Source organism: Jaculus jaculus, chromosome 4 (genome assembly GCF_020740685.1).
Source record: "Jaculus jaculus isolate mJacJac1 chromosome 4, mJacJac1.mat.Y.cur, whole genome shotgun sequence".
In the NCBI taxonomy this organism is placed as follows: domain Eukaryota; kingdom Metazoa; phylum Chordata; class Mammalia; order Rodentia; family Dipodidae; genus Jaculus; species Jaculus jaculus.
In genome coordinates, this window is record NC_059105.1 from 8,520,145 (window position 1) to 8,535,237 (window position 15,093).

Genomic DNA, 15,093 nt, shown 5'->3' on the forward strand with positions numbered 1-15,093 from the left:
AGTTCTAACTTGTCACCCATTCGTGGTAACAGCAGTCATTTATGACCCGCTGCGTAGGCTGAACACTCAACGTCTGAAGTTACAGCCCTGCATCTGAACCTGAGCTGTCTTACGTAACTCCCCTTACAACCAGCTGACCTTACTACCTAGAAATTTTGATTTGTGAGCAGAACCAGGTCAAAATGGTCCTTTTAAAAGACAGTATAGCTTCCTGAAATATACTGAATTACCTACCGTAAACTTCCTTAAAAATCACATTTTAAATCAACATGACCAAACTATGAGTTACTGACGGAGCTGCGGAGCGGTCGCGTTCTTGCAGTCTAGTTCAGTGTTGGTGCTCGTGCGCAGGCGTGTCATGCACATGGGCGTGGACGTGCACGTCAGTGTGTGATGCGTGACTTTGAATCGTACAGGTAGGAGAAAGTTGAAGGGGAGAGAATTTCTGTTACATGATCACTGCATGTATAGTTCATCAGTCATGGAAAACATAGCAAAACGACTTCAATCCTAGGTTTATTTCACTATCTTTGCTAAGAAACTTATTAAATATCAATAAAATTCTACTAGGCAAAAACTACATAAACGTGTGAAAAAAGTTGTGTTTGTAAGTTATTTTCTCATTAAGTGAATAATCAGGTTCTATATTGTGAATATCTGCATTCTCCTTGGCTTAAAAAAAGTACTAGAAATGCATAAACAAAGATGTCTGAGTTTATACAGAAATGTTCCATTAACTAGTGCAGCCTAGATCTATGTGGTTTGTATTCCTGTCATAATTTCCCATGTCAATGTTAGGCAACTGTGTGGCTGTTTAATTTAAAATTGGCTCTCCACATTGAATTCTAATTCTTGAGGTTTTAGTCCAGGTTTATAAGGGAAAACTTAAAAAAAAAAAAGTTGAAAGATGTTGCGTCCGTTCTACCCTGCTGGGATGCACACACAGTGCAGACAGTTTATGGGAGAGAGCGACTGATTTCAAGCTTATAGATCCAGAGGAACTTTCATCAGTGACAGAAGTTGCCTCCTTCATAGATCCAAGTAGGACCCCAAAGCTCAGACTGCTCTCTACACCTGTGGGCTAGAATCAGATCAGCCCCCTTAGGGCTAGATCCCAGGATCCACTCCCAGTGACCTCCTCCAACCTGACTGCTGGATATCCAAGTTACATGTTTGAAGGGGACCATAGAGTGACTACCACCGACATTTAATTCATTCCTTATTCACTCAAGTGGGTGCACGCAACTTCATGTGTTCTGAGGACTTATTGGTGTGAACATCTGTCTACTGCAAGTGCAGCTGGAAACGAACGCTCCCAACCTGTCACCTGACTGACGCCTGTGCTCTGCTTCATCTAACATTAAACGTGAATGCAATGATATATTTTTAAATTATACTCACTTTGTTTCATAGAATTTATGTCATTGTACTGATCAAGCACCTTCTATGTACCAGATAAAGGTTTAGGCTCTGGAGATTCAACAGGAAAGAAAATGGACAAAAAGCTTTGTACAAGAGGAACCCATTGGAAAGAATGGCAAGTAGCACAGATGTGGAAATGCTATGAAGGCAAATAAAGCAGCTCAGGGTTGTGAAGAGTGGTGTGATGGAGCTGGTCCTACTGAGCAGGGGATGTTTAGAGGTAGCTTGAAGGAGTGAGGGATACCTCGATGAAAGGAAGTAAGTTCCAGGCAGAGGAGGAAGGCAGTCCAACTCCCTGTCTGGAGAGCAAGCCTCAGAGGAGGCTGGAGTCACCCATGCAGAATCCAGGACAAGTGTCAGAAAGCAGAGGTAGGAGCCTCAGATACAAGTGGTGTGGGTCATGAGGAGGATCAGCTTTTCCTCCGGAAGGGAGACCCATTGTAGGGGTAGGTAGAGCAACAATCGCACTCACTCTCCATAAAGAGCTCTATGGCGCTGTGGGTCACGTTTCCATGGCCCTTAGCAGCAGGGTGATGAGCGCGGATCATGGTAAGTGTCATGGGGGCAGCCTTGGTGAGAAGTGACCCAAATCTGCACATATTTGAATGTAGATTCTGACATCAGTACTGGCAGTGTAAAGAAACAAACAAAAAAAAAAAAGTTACAAAAGACTTTTGGTATGAGAAACTGAAAACAACCATGCCTTTACCTTTCAGAGAGGTGGAATATTTGATTTTTCTGTTTTCTTTCTTTTCGTTGTGATCTTATGTATTGGTAGCTGACTGTATTTTTTTTAATTATTTATTTATTTATTTATTTGAGAGCGACAGACAGAGAAAGAAAGACAGATAGAGGGAGAGAGAGAGAATGAGCGCGCCAGGGCTTCCAGCCTCTGCAAACGAACTCCAGACGCGTGCGCCCCCTTGTGCATCTGACTAACGTGGGACCTGGGGAACCGAGCCTCAAACCGGGGTCCTTAGGCTTCACAGGCACGCGCTTAACCGCTAAGCCATCTCTCCAGCCCAGTTGACTGTATTTTTGGAGCTGCTTTAGGTGCACAGTGAAGTTGATCATTGTGAGGAAGAGCAGATTAGTTCAGGGTCAAGACCGATTGTTCGCACTGAGTGTGTCAGGAGGATGCCCAGGGTCTGGGAGAAGGGAATGCGTGGGAGCCATTTCTAGGAGTTGTCACATGTCGGTGACGCACGCGGCCACAGGACTGGAGGGTCCCATAAAGGAGTCCTACGGCGTGATCAGTGCCTCTCACTCCAAAAGCACCCGAAGGAGCATCCCAGGGGAAGCACTTCTGGTCCTTTCCCAGCTCCTGTGGCTCACCTAACAGGTTTCTAGAAGGTGCCCTCTTCTTTGGTGTCTCCTGCTCCCCTTGGGTGCATCCTCCACGGCTAGTCACCATACTGGCAAAGCATAGCTTACTCCAACCCTGGACTTTGATACCACAGCCTAGCTGGGAACCCCAAACAGTATGGGCCTGCATCCCACCCACCCCCTGCCCTTTAGAGCACCCCTTCACTTAGGCATTATGGATGTTCTGGTGAACTGGTCACCTGACCTTTGTTCCTTCTGTTCCTCTTATTCCTTCCGTACCATCCATATGTGGAAGCCCAGCTGGACTCAGCAAGGCTGCTCCAACTACTGGTTCATCCAGCGCTGTCTTAAGGATGCCTCAGGCCCTTCCTCACAGCCTAGTCTGCCTGTCAGCCTCAACTTCCCAGAGGGTTGTCCTTGCTTGCCCTGTTAAATCATTTAAATAGTAATTCCTTATTTAGACTTCCCTTGTTTTAAGTTACTGTGTAGCATCTGCCTCCTGACTATATCCAGACTGACATAAGAGTTGAGAGTAAAGAGGGAAGCAGAAGGGTTGGCAAAGGGCTCTGAGACCTCACTGGTAGCAAGTTGGGAAGGTCAGCGAACTGCCAATCCCAGTGAAATGCTGCTTTCCAGGGCCCCAGGGAGTAACCTACCATGTGTGGGAAGAGACAATATTGTTTGGAATATCCTCACTGAGTCACTTGTAAATTGTGGGGCTTTATGTGTTTTAAAAATAAGTAGAAACAGGGCTGGAGAGATAGCTTAGTGGTTAAGCGCTTGCCTGTGAAGCCTAAGGACCCCGGTTCGAGGCTCGGTTCCCCAGGTCCCACGTTAGCCAGATGCACAAGGGGCCTCACGCGTCTGGAGTCCCTTTGCAGTGGCTGGAGGCCGTGGTGTGCCCATTCTCTCTCTCAATATGCCTCTTTCTCCTTCTCTCTCTGTTGCTCTCAAATAAATAAATATAAAAACAAAAAAATAAGTAGAAACATCACTTATTGTCGATGGGGAAAGCATATGTTATTGAGATGTGTCTCGGTGTTTCTTCACAGGTCTGTGGTGTTTACTGTGTGTTGTGTTACAAGTTATTCTAAGAGCCAGGATGTCACAGTGAGTAAAATAGGGAAGCAAGGAGCCGCGCGTGGTGGTGCTCACCTTTAATCCCAGCACTCGGGAGGCAGAGCCAGGAGGATCGCCGAGAGTTCGAGGCCACACTGAGACACCATGGAGAATTCCAGGTCAGCCTGGACCTGAGTGAGACCCTACCTTGGAAAAAAAGGGGGGCAAAGAGCTTGTCTTCATGAAGCTCCCTGTTTTGGCGTGTGTGTTCAGATACACGCAGCACGCGTGCAGGAGGCTGTGTCCACACGGCTCTCCTGCTGCATGTCCTGTGAACAGTCTCTCGCTGAATTTCGGTCTGACTGTTCTGGGTTAGACTGGCTGGCAGCGAGCCCCGCGGTTCTCTTCCATGCCCTCAGCACCAGAGTTCCCAGTACGCACAGCCACGCCATCTTGCTACACGGGTGTCATTTTGGAAGGATTTGAGCAACAAGGACATGAAAGAGCGAATGACAGGAATGACAGATTCAACTAGTACCTGTCAGTGGTTAGGAAAGTCCTCCCCGAAGAGGGGGCGAGATCCAAATGTGGACAGAAGGAAGCAAAGCTGGGCAGGGAGAGCTTTAGCTAGCCTTTGTGGCAAGTAGAGGCTTTGGAGAGTCCACGGCAAGGAGAAGATGAAAACACAGTGTGGGGGCCTGGAGGGGAGAGTAAGAAAATAAAAGATGAGGGAGGGTGAACTGTACTGACAGACAATTAGAAAGCTGGGCCCCTGGGAGGCTCCAGTTTAACCCGCCCCAGCCGGCTCTAGCCTCCCCAAGCACCTTCCCTTCAGACTTAACTTTTTTTTTTTTAACTTATTTATTTGAGAGCAACAGACACAGAGAGAAAGACAGACAGAGGGAGAGAGAGAGAATGGGCGCGCCAGGGCTTCCAGCCTCTGCAAACGAACTCCAGACGCATGCGCCCCCTTGTGCATCTGGCTAACGTGGGACCTGGGGAACCGAGCCTCGAACCGGGGTCCTTAGGCTTCACAGGCAAGCGCTTAACCGCTAAGCCATCTCTCCAGCCCTCCCTTCAGACTTAAATAGTATCTCTTTGCAACTCCCCTTTCTCCTGCCTACTGTGTGGTCACATGGGCCGCCTGTGTCTCCAGGTGAGGTGAAGCTTCCTAAGGGAGAGTGCGCCTCCCAGCACACGTGTGCTCACTGCATCCCGCCACGGTCCGCACGCATGCGTTCTCCGCAGCTGCATGCGTCTGTGTGAGGTGAGGCTTTGGGGAAGGGATGAAGTCCTGAAGGTGCCACGGATGCAACAGGCAGTGAGTCTCTCCCGGCGACGCCAGACCGGCCTGCATCTGGGTCTTTCTCTCCTGCCGCCCAGAGCTGTAAGGAAGGAGTTTCTGTTTACATGTCCCGTGGTTGCTGGCATTTATCATGGCAGCTAGAGCAGACCATATATAGAGAAAATGATCTTTGGCTGAAAATTCTGACTTACAGATTAAAAACGTTGGCATTTTTCTTGATCTTGATGGAAGTGTAACCATTGTGAACCAGTCCCCAGGGTTAGGAGTTGCTTCCTATATCTAACACAAGTCTCCTAATATTCCATTTTCTGAGTCCCAGGGTTAGCTAGACATTTCAGACATCCCATGTACACAGACAGAGACATTGGTCTTTTGGTTATTATTTATGGTTTGGCCGTGAGAAGCTTGAAGTGGGAGGGAGAAGCTCTGCTGATTCTTACTTAGAGAATGACAAAGAATTGCCACCTGCAAGCCAAGCAGAGACAAAAGGCCAGGAGGATAGAGTGAGTGGAGGTGGGCACCACGCTTTATTGTATGGGGACCAGAATTATAGCCAACACAGAAACAAATAGGCAGGGTGAATCACCAGCACGAACAGCACCCAATCGGGACTATGAGCAGGAGCCTACGTGTGTTGAAATTGTCCTACACCGATTGTCTATTGAAAGTTTAGTAGTAAGCAGGAGATCTTATGTGCTCAGAGAACAGGGAATGGAGCAGGCTGATCACAAAAGCAAGTGATTAACTGCCTTGGCCAACCCGACCCCAATGTTTTGGAAGAACTCCCAGAGCCCCAACCTGTCCCTAGTCACCCATGTAGTTTCTCAGTCTCTATGCCAGCCACACAATTTCTAAGTTGCTTAACTATGTGATTCCTAGAGGCAGAGGGTTTCTCCCTCAAGCTGGAAACATAAGTGTGCCGTTGACCGCTAGGGAGAGGCGGAGAGAGAATGGTTTTGTTTCATTCTCTCTCCCCTTGTTTTGGACTTTTCACTGTCAGTGTGCCCCCACAAAGGAAGGTGCTGCTGTGAGTGTTATCTCTGCCTCAGCCCGTGAGCGCGCAGCCAAGGAGCACTCTGCCTCCGCCTCCACCTCCACCCCCCCATCCCCGGCCGCTGCACCCCACCATTCTTTCCCCTCCCACTTTCTGTGCTCTCTCTCAAGGGCCCTGTAAATGCATCAGGCTCAGCCACATGACCCAGGATAACTCTGCTCGAGCTTTTTAACTTAATCGTATCTGCTAAATATTCGTGTGCTCAGGGAAGTAGCATATCAGCCATTCTTTGGCCTGCTATACCAAGGAAACTAATTCTCTCTCCAAAAAATTAAAAATAGGCCAATAAGGGGAGGGGATATGATGGAGAATGGAATTTCAAAGGGGAAAGTGGGGGGAGGGAGGTTATTGCCATGGGATATTTTTTATAATCATGGAAGATGTTAATAAAAATTGAGAAAAAAAGAATACAGAAGTGAAAAAAATATGAAAATAAATGAGGCCCCCAACACCTCATCACTGAAGCAGACCAAAAATGAACCCAACATGGCTCAGGGAAATTTTGCAGAAGAAAGGGCACAAAGAATGTCAGAGCCACTTGTTGGGTCATGATATGCAGACATTTATCCTACCCATAACTGTGGGCTAACTCCCATATACCTCAACAAGGAGGGGCCAAGGGGAGGGGGTAGGTAATGGATGAGCCTAATAATGGTACCAAATTGACTGTGTTTGCTAAGTACAAAACTAATTAATAAAAAATTAATTATTAAAAAAATAAAAATAGGCCAAGCTTTATTCTTCTTTTCAGATGGAGTCCTGAGGGGTTTAACAACTTACACGTACTAACATGATGAGTGTTGACTAGTGTGAGACCAGAGATTGGCAATTTGGGATTACCAGTTCTTTTCCTCTCACTGATAGTTCTTCCCTAGCTTTACAACATAGAGTTATTCCTGACTTGTCAAAAGGCTGCCCTTTGACCTGGAGAGATTGCTTAGACATTAAGAAGCTTTCCCACAGAGTCAAAAGACCCAGGTTCAGTTCCGCAGTACACATATAAAGCCAGAGGCACAAGGTGGATCATGCACCTGGACTTCATTTGCAGTGACTAGAGGTGTACCCATTCTTTATCTTCCTCTCTCTCTCTCTCTCTCTCTGTCAAGTAAATAAATAATTTTTTAAATGTTCATTTAAAGAAAAAGCTGCTCTTTAATAATACAAATGTACAAATCACCTGGAGTGCTGTCTAAAGTATTTGTCTACTAATAAACACAATAAACTCAATAGGTCATGTTAAGGTCAAGTGTGTGTATGTTATTTTTATGTCATTAGTATATTTACAATCATATCTTGTAAGAGTTTAAGAGTCTGATCCATTTCTGAGATTGTATGTCTTAAGCAGTCTTCATATCTGTTTAATGGATGAATTTAAACATCCTTATTTTTTAAACAATTGGTGTCTTGCTATAAAGAAAGTTGCTGCAAATCCAGATCCAAAGAAAACAGCCAGGAATAGTGGCCAGTAACAACCACTTGTTTTCCACTAAAAATGGCAAGGTCTTCGCTGGGCCCTCCTCATAGTGGCTGTGACATCATAAGCCTTCAGATGCTGTGTCCCAACATGACGCAGCTGGGGGCTCTACAAGGGACGGGACAGAGAGACCAGCACAGAAGAAATAAATGTCCACACACCACCAGTCCCCTCTACCCATGACCTTCTCAAGTTTTTTTTTGTATGTGTGTGGGTGGGTGATAAGGTCTTAGGTACTCTAGACTGGCCTCAAACTTACAATGTAGCCCAGAAACTTCTGCTCCTCATGCCTCCACCACCCGAGTGTTGGGATTACAAGTGTGAACCACCATACTCAGTTTCTGTGATGCCAGGAATCAAACCCATGGCTTGGTGCATGCTAGGCAAGCAGCAACCAATAGAGTTGACATCCCAGCCCAAGAGTGTAATTGCTTGTCTGTTTTGTTTGTTTGTTTTCAAGGCAGGATCTCACTCTAGCCCAGGCTGACCTGGAACAAATCATGTGAATGCGCAGCAATGTGGAAAATGCAGGCACTGTTGAAGAAAGATCAAGTAACCCCAGGAAGTCTTCAGATTGTGCTTTGTTTCGCCAGCATTTCTGAGTAACCTATAATTCACTTGGGAAAATTTCAGAGGTAGAGAATGGATAAGAAACTACAGTTGGCTTTTGTGAATACACTTTATTTTTAGAACTTTTAGGTTTACAGCAAAAATAGCACAAAGTACACTGAGTTCCCATATCCCCTTCGCTATCCTCCTATAATTATTTCTAATTCTTGGGACAGACTCTTAAGTAGCTAGGGCCATCATCAAACTGGCTATGTAGTGAGAATGACCTTAAACTTCTGATATTCCTGACTTCACCTCCCAAATAGCCTGCAGTGGGTTTTGACCAGTCACACTGTCAGATATCCACCATTGCATTGTCACATACAATAATTCATTGCTCTGAAAGTCTATTTGCTCCATCATTCATGCCTCCTTGTCATTCCCTCAGAGAGCCATTGATCCCTTTACTGCCTCCATAGTTAAACCTTTCCAGAAAAGTCATGCCATTGGTTCCTCCGTGTCTTCTTGAGGTTTGATAACTCATCCCTTCATTGTGGAGTTGTACATGCACATATCACAGTTAATTCATCTACTCTCCAGTTAAAAGCAAGTTTGGTGATTTCTAGTTCTTGCAGTTATGGATAAAGCTCTATAAATACTAGTGGTCAGGGTTTTCAGCTCATTTGGGTGAGTGCTAAGGAGCACAGTTTCCAGATCATATGCTAAGAATTATCTCTGGCCCCAGAAGAGGCTGCTGCCCTGTCTCCCAGAGGGGCTGTGCCATTCCACATTGGCCGGGGCAGTGGAGGAGCACCATATATTTGTCAGCATCAGTCTTGGGATTATGTCTGCTCCAAGGGCCATGCAACAATATTTCCTTGTTTTCAGTGTGCGGTGCCCTGGTAACAAACAATGATAAGCAGCTTTTCATGAGCTTATTTGCCATCTGTATGTCTTCATTATCTGTTCAGATATTCTGTTCATGTTAGAATTGTTTTGGATTTTAAGGTTTCTTCATATGTTTTTGGTCTCTGTCCTTTATCAGATGTACTGAAAATATTTCTTCCCAGTATGTTGCTTATCTTAATGGTGTGCTTTACAGAGCATAAATTTTGAACTTTCATCATCTTTTTATTTCCTTCAGGGATTGTGTTTTGATATTAAATCTAAAAGCTCATTGCCAAGACTGAGGTTGCAGAGGTTCTTTTCCAAGTAATTTTCTAAAAGTTTTATAGTTTTACATTTTAAATTTAGACATATAAGCCATTTGAGCTAATTTCTTGGGGAACATGGGGTCTCAAGGTAGGGTCTTGCTCTAGCCCAGACTGACATGGAATTCACTCTCTAGTCTCAGGCTGGCTTCGAACTCATGGTGATCCTTCTACCTGTGCCTCCCAAGTGCAGGGATTAAAGGCATGTGCCATCACACCTGGCCATTTGAGCTAATTTCTATGAAAAGTGCAAGATTCATTTTTCCCTTTTCTGTCTTTTTAAACATTGGGTATTTCAGTTCAAATACCATTTGTTGAAAAGATTTACCAATTTCCAGGAAGCATCAAGAAAATCAAAGCTTGACTTGAAATTGGAATTCAACAGAGAGATGGACATGATGCAAAAAAAAAAAAAAAAAATCAAATAGAGCTTTTTAAAGCCTCATTAGAACACTTCACTAACTGAGTTGACTTGTGGAGGACAAAACTTCAGATCTAGAAGACAAGACAAAAGAAATTTATCGAGAGTCCAAAAACTTTGATAAGTTCAAAAAAATCATGCAAACAGAATGTGAGGAACCAAATGTATGGATCATGGGTATACCAGAAGGAGAGAAAATCCAGGCCAAAGGGATAGAGAACATATTCCACAAAATTACTGAAGAAAAATTGTCCCAATCTCACAAAAGAGAGGCCCATCCAGATACAAAAAGCTTACAGAACACCAAACAGGACCAAAGAAGAAACTCTCCAAGGCACATCATAGCAAAAACTCTAAACAATGAAAACAAAGAGTGCTAAAAGAAGCAAGAGAGAAACAACTCTTCCCATACAAAGGCAATTCTATCTTAGTGATCTCTGATTTTTCTTTTTTTTTTTAATTTTTTATTTATTTATTTGTAAGTGACAGAGAGAAAGAGGCAGTTAGACAGAGAGAGAATGGGCACACCAAGGCCTCCAGCCACTGCAAACGAACTCCAGATGCGTGTGCCCCCTTGTGCATCTGGCTAACTTGGGTCCTGGGGAATCGAGCCTCAAACCGGGGTCCTTAGGCTTCACAGGCAAGCGCTTGACTGCTAAGCCATCTCTCCAGCCCTGATCTCTGATTTTTCAATGGAAACCGTGAAAGCCAGAAAGCCTTGGAATGTAGTATTTCAAACCCTAAAAAACTATGTCTTCCAACCCAAACAAATGCACCCAGTGAAAGTATTCTGCATCATAGACGGAGAAAGGAAAACTTTCCATGACAAAGGCAAGCTATATGATTATATGAACACAAAACCAAGCCTACAGAGAATACTTCAGGAAATACTCCGCCCAGAAGAATCAAACCATCACCTAAACATCCTACAAGAGGAAGATCACACTAACCGAAAACAGAGTGGACATGAACATGTACAAAGCACCAAACCTTCCAGCATGGCAGGGATCAAATCAAACCTCCTGTTATAACTCTAAATACTGTTAAAGTCACCCACCACCACTGTGTTTGGTGTTATCTGTGACCTTAGTTCTAACAGTGTTTGTTTGACGAATTTAGGAGCCCCCATGTTAGGTGCATATATGTTTAGGATTGCAATATCCTCCTGTTGGAGTATGCCCTTAATCAATATAAAGTGACCTTCCTTATCTTTCTTGACTAACGTCGGACTAAAGTCTACCCTGTCTGATATTAGGATAGCAACCCCTGCTTGTTTTCTAGGCTCATTTGCTTGATACACCATCTTCCAACCTTTCACCCTAAGATAATGTCTATCCTTTGTAGAAAGGTGAGTTTCTTGGAGACAACAAATTGTAGGATCCTGCTTTTTAACCCAGTCTGCAAACCTATGTCTTTTCATTGGGGCATTGAGGCCATTGATATTAAGAGATATTATTGAAAAGTGTGTATTTATGTTTGCCATTTTTTTGTGTGGTTCCGGTTCTACCTGTGCTCTCTTCTAGTAACTAGTATTTGAGTATTGCTTGTTTTTTCTAGGTTCCTTATATGTGTGCTTTTCCTTTTCTTCAGCATGGAGGACTCTATCAAGTATTTGTCTTCAAATACTCCTTTAACCTGCTTTTGTCATGGAATGTCCTTATTTCTCCATCTATTTGAATGGATAACTTTGCAGGATAAAGTAACCTTGGTTGACAGTTGTTATCTTTCAGAACTTGGAATGTATCACTCCAAGCCCTTCTGGCTTTGAAAGTTTGTGTTGAATAATCTGCTGAAATCCTGATGGGCTTGCTTTTGTAGGTAACTTGATTTTTCTCTCTAACTGCTTTCAATATTTTTTCTTTGGTGTGTGTGTTTGGAAGTTTGATTATAATATGGTGAGGAGAGGTTCTTTCCAGGTTTTGTCTGGCTGGTGTTCTAAAGGCTTCCTGTATCTGCATTGGCACCTCTTTCCCAATTTGGGGGAAATTTTCTTCTATGATTTTGTTGAAGATGCCTACTATGCCTTTGGAGTGGAATTCTTCTCCTTCTACTATGCCCTGAATTCTTATATTGGATCTTTTCATAGTGTCCCGAATATCTTGAAATTCCCACTCATACTTTTCTATAAGCTTGTCTTTCTTTGTTGGACTGTATTAGATCTTCCACCTTGTCTTCTAGCTTAGATACTCTGTCCTCTCCCTCATCCATCCTACTGGTGAGATTTTCTACAGAGCTTTTTATTTCATTAACTGTGTTCTTCATTGCTAGTAATTCTGACTGGTTTTTCTTTATTATTTCTATTTCCTTATTTATGTCTTGTATTGCCTTCTTTATTTCATTAAATTGGTGTCCTGCGTCTTCTTTGATTCCTTTGATTTCCTCTTTGATTCTTTTGATTTGTTCTTTGACCTCTTTGAACATATTTATAATCATTCTTTTGAACTCTTTCTCAGGCATTTCCTCTAACTCGTTCTCACTGGAGGACATTTCTGATGCATTAATACTTTTAGGTGGATTTATATCATCTTGCTTTTTAGTGTTTCTTGTGTTATAATGTATATATTTTTTGCATCTTGGATTAAGTTAATGCTTGGATTTTCTAGCTAGCTGGGTATTCTTAGCTGTGTCAATTGATTTGATGTTATATATTTTCAGGGTAGGAGCTTAAGGTGTTAGGTGTGGCTCTTAAGACTCTCAGAGTATCTACAAAGGTGTTCCTAGGGGTTGAGTTTCCCTGCTATGGGAGTATTCAAGCAGGCTGAGTGGAATAAAATACAGGTAGATTCTAAAATTTAACTAAACACTGTATACATTCAATCAAAAACAGCCCCAAGTATGTATGCAAGAGTAGTTATTATAACAACCAGATCCTCTATCAACAAAGAGGTTAAGATTTCTGGTCTGTTGAGGGATCCAAGTCAGCTTGCGACCAAGTGAGACCCTTCCGTGGTGCAAACCCAGTTACCTTGGATGATTTTGGTCTCAGTCCAGTTGCTGCGTGGGTCATCGGGCTACTGTTCTGATTTCTGGAGCTGGGCACTGGCTTTTCCTGTGGGGCAAACCGAGCCTGGCAAGTGTGGCCCTGCAGATCAGCACCCCTGCTGCTGGAACTGCTGCTGCTCAAGCTGCCGCTGCTGGGTCTGTAGCCACTGCTGCTGAAGCTGCTGCTGCTGTGTCCACTGCCGCTGCTCCCCCTGAAGCTGCTGCCGCCAAGTCTGCTGCTGCTGCCACTCCTGGGTCCGCTGCTGCTGGGGCCGCTGTTACCGGTGCTGGAGCCGCTGAAGTTGCTGCCAAACTCTGCTCCTGCTTGGGTCCCGCTGTCAGCCCAAGTTGGCGTGGCCGGGTCCCGGGCTGCTGCTCTGTTCACTGGAGCTGGGCTCAAGCGGTGGGGGAGGGGAGGGAGCCGCGGCTGCTCTGGTTGTCTCACTGCTCCACGTGTTCTTCTACCCCGTGGTCTGCTCCTCCGATGCTCGCTGCCGCTCTCCCCTCACGTTTCCCGAGTTGCGGAGAGCACGGTGTGAGGGGAAGCGCCTGCACCTGGCTTTTCCTGCGGCTCGAGCCGCGGTTGGCGGAGCTGCCGGAGCCGCTTTTCCTGCCTGTGCAAGCTCTGGAGGCTCTGGATCTCTCCTACTTCTCTACTACCACTTCAATTTCCTATACACCTCACTTTTTAGTAAAACTGTTTATTTTGCTGAGTTTTTTTGGTCTTTCCCGCCCCCCCCCCCAGGCTGCTTTGGCGTGGTACCTACGCCGCCATCTTAACCGGAAGTTAAATATTGTTAAAAATATTTGTTTATTTGAGAGAGAGAGAAAGAAGCAGATAGAGAACGAGAATGGCAGGCCAGGACCTCTAGCTACTACAAACAAACTGCAGATGCATGTGCCACCTTGTGCATCTGGCTTATGTGGATACTGGGAGTAGAACCTGAGTCCTTAGGCTTTGCAGGCAAGTTCCTTAACCACTAAGCCATTGCTCCAGTCCTTTAACTCTAAATATTAATGGACTTAACTAACCCACAAAAAGACGCAGGTTAACAGGGTGGTTCAGAAAAATGGACCCTTCCATCTGCTGCCTTCAAGAAACCCATCTCAACATTAAAGATTGACACCTCCTCAGAATGGAAAATGATTTTCCAATCAAATGGAAACAAGAAACAAATGGGTGTGGCTATATTCATATGTGACAAAATAGACTTCAAACCAAAAATAATTTAAAAGGACAAAGAGGGGCTGGAGGGATGGCTTTGCAGTTAAGGTACTTGCTCCCAAAGCCAAAGGATCCAGGTTCAGTTCCCCAAGACCCAAATAAGCCAGGTACACAGGGTAGCACATGCATTTGGAGTTCATTTGCATTGGCTAAAGGCCCTGGAGTGCCCATTCTCTTCCTCTTTATCTCTCTCTCATATAAATAAAATGAATTTTGAAAAAAAGGATAAAGAAAGGTGGGTGTGGTGGCATATGCCTTTAATCCCAGCACTAGGGAGGTACAGGTGGGAGGATCACTGTGAGTTTGAGGCCACCATGAGATTACATAGTGAATTCCAGGTCAGCGTAGCTAGAGGGAGACCCTATCTCAAAAAAGAAAGAAAAGACAAAGAAGGCCACTTTTTACTCATCAAGGGAATGATCCAACAAAAGGACATCACAAATAAATGCGTATGAACCAAACACAAGTGCACCACATTTATAAAGCAAAATCTGCTTGCCAACAAGTCAGAAATCCCAATACCATGATAACAGGGGATGTCAGTACCCCACTATTATTATTAGACAAATCATCCAAGGAGAAAAATAACAGGGAAATAATAGATCTTAACATCATAGATCAATTAGACGTAACAGACATATACAGAACATTCTACCCCAATTCTGCAGAATGCACATTCTTCTCAGAAGCCCATAGAATATTCTCCAAAATAGAGCATATACTAGGGCATAAGGCATGACTCTGTAAATTTAGGGAAATTAATGTAACTTCCTGGATCGTATCGGACCACAATGCATTAAAACCAGAAATTAGCAACAATAGAAACAACAGAAATTACACCAGCTAGTAGAGACTGAACAACATGTTATTAAACAATGAATAGGTTATGGAAAAAAGGGTTAGGTAAAAGGAACTTGTAAAGTTTCTTGAACTGAATGATAATTAAAACACAATATACTAAAACTTATGGGACATGGTGGAAGTGGTCCTAAGGGGAAAATTATTGTACTAAATACCTTATAACAAAGACAGAGAGATCTCAAATTAATGCCTAACCCAAGAGT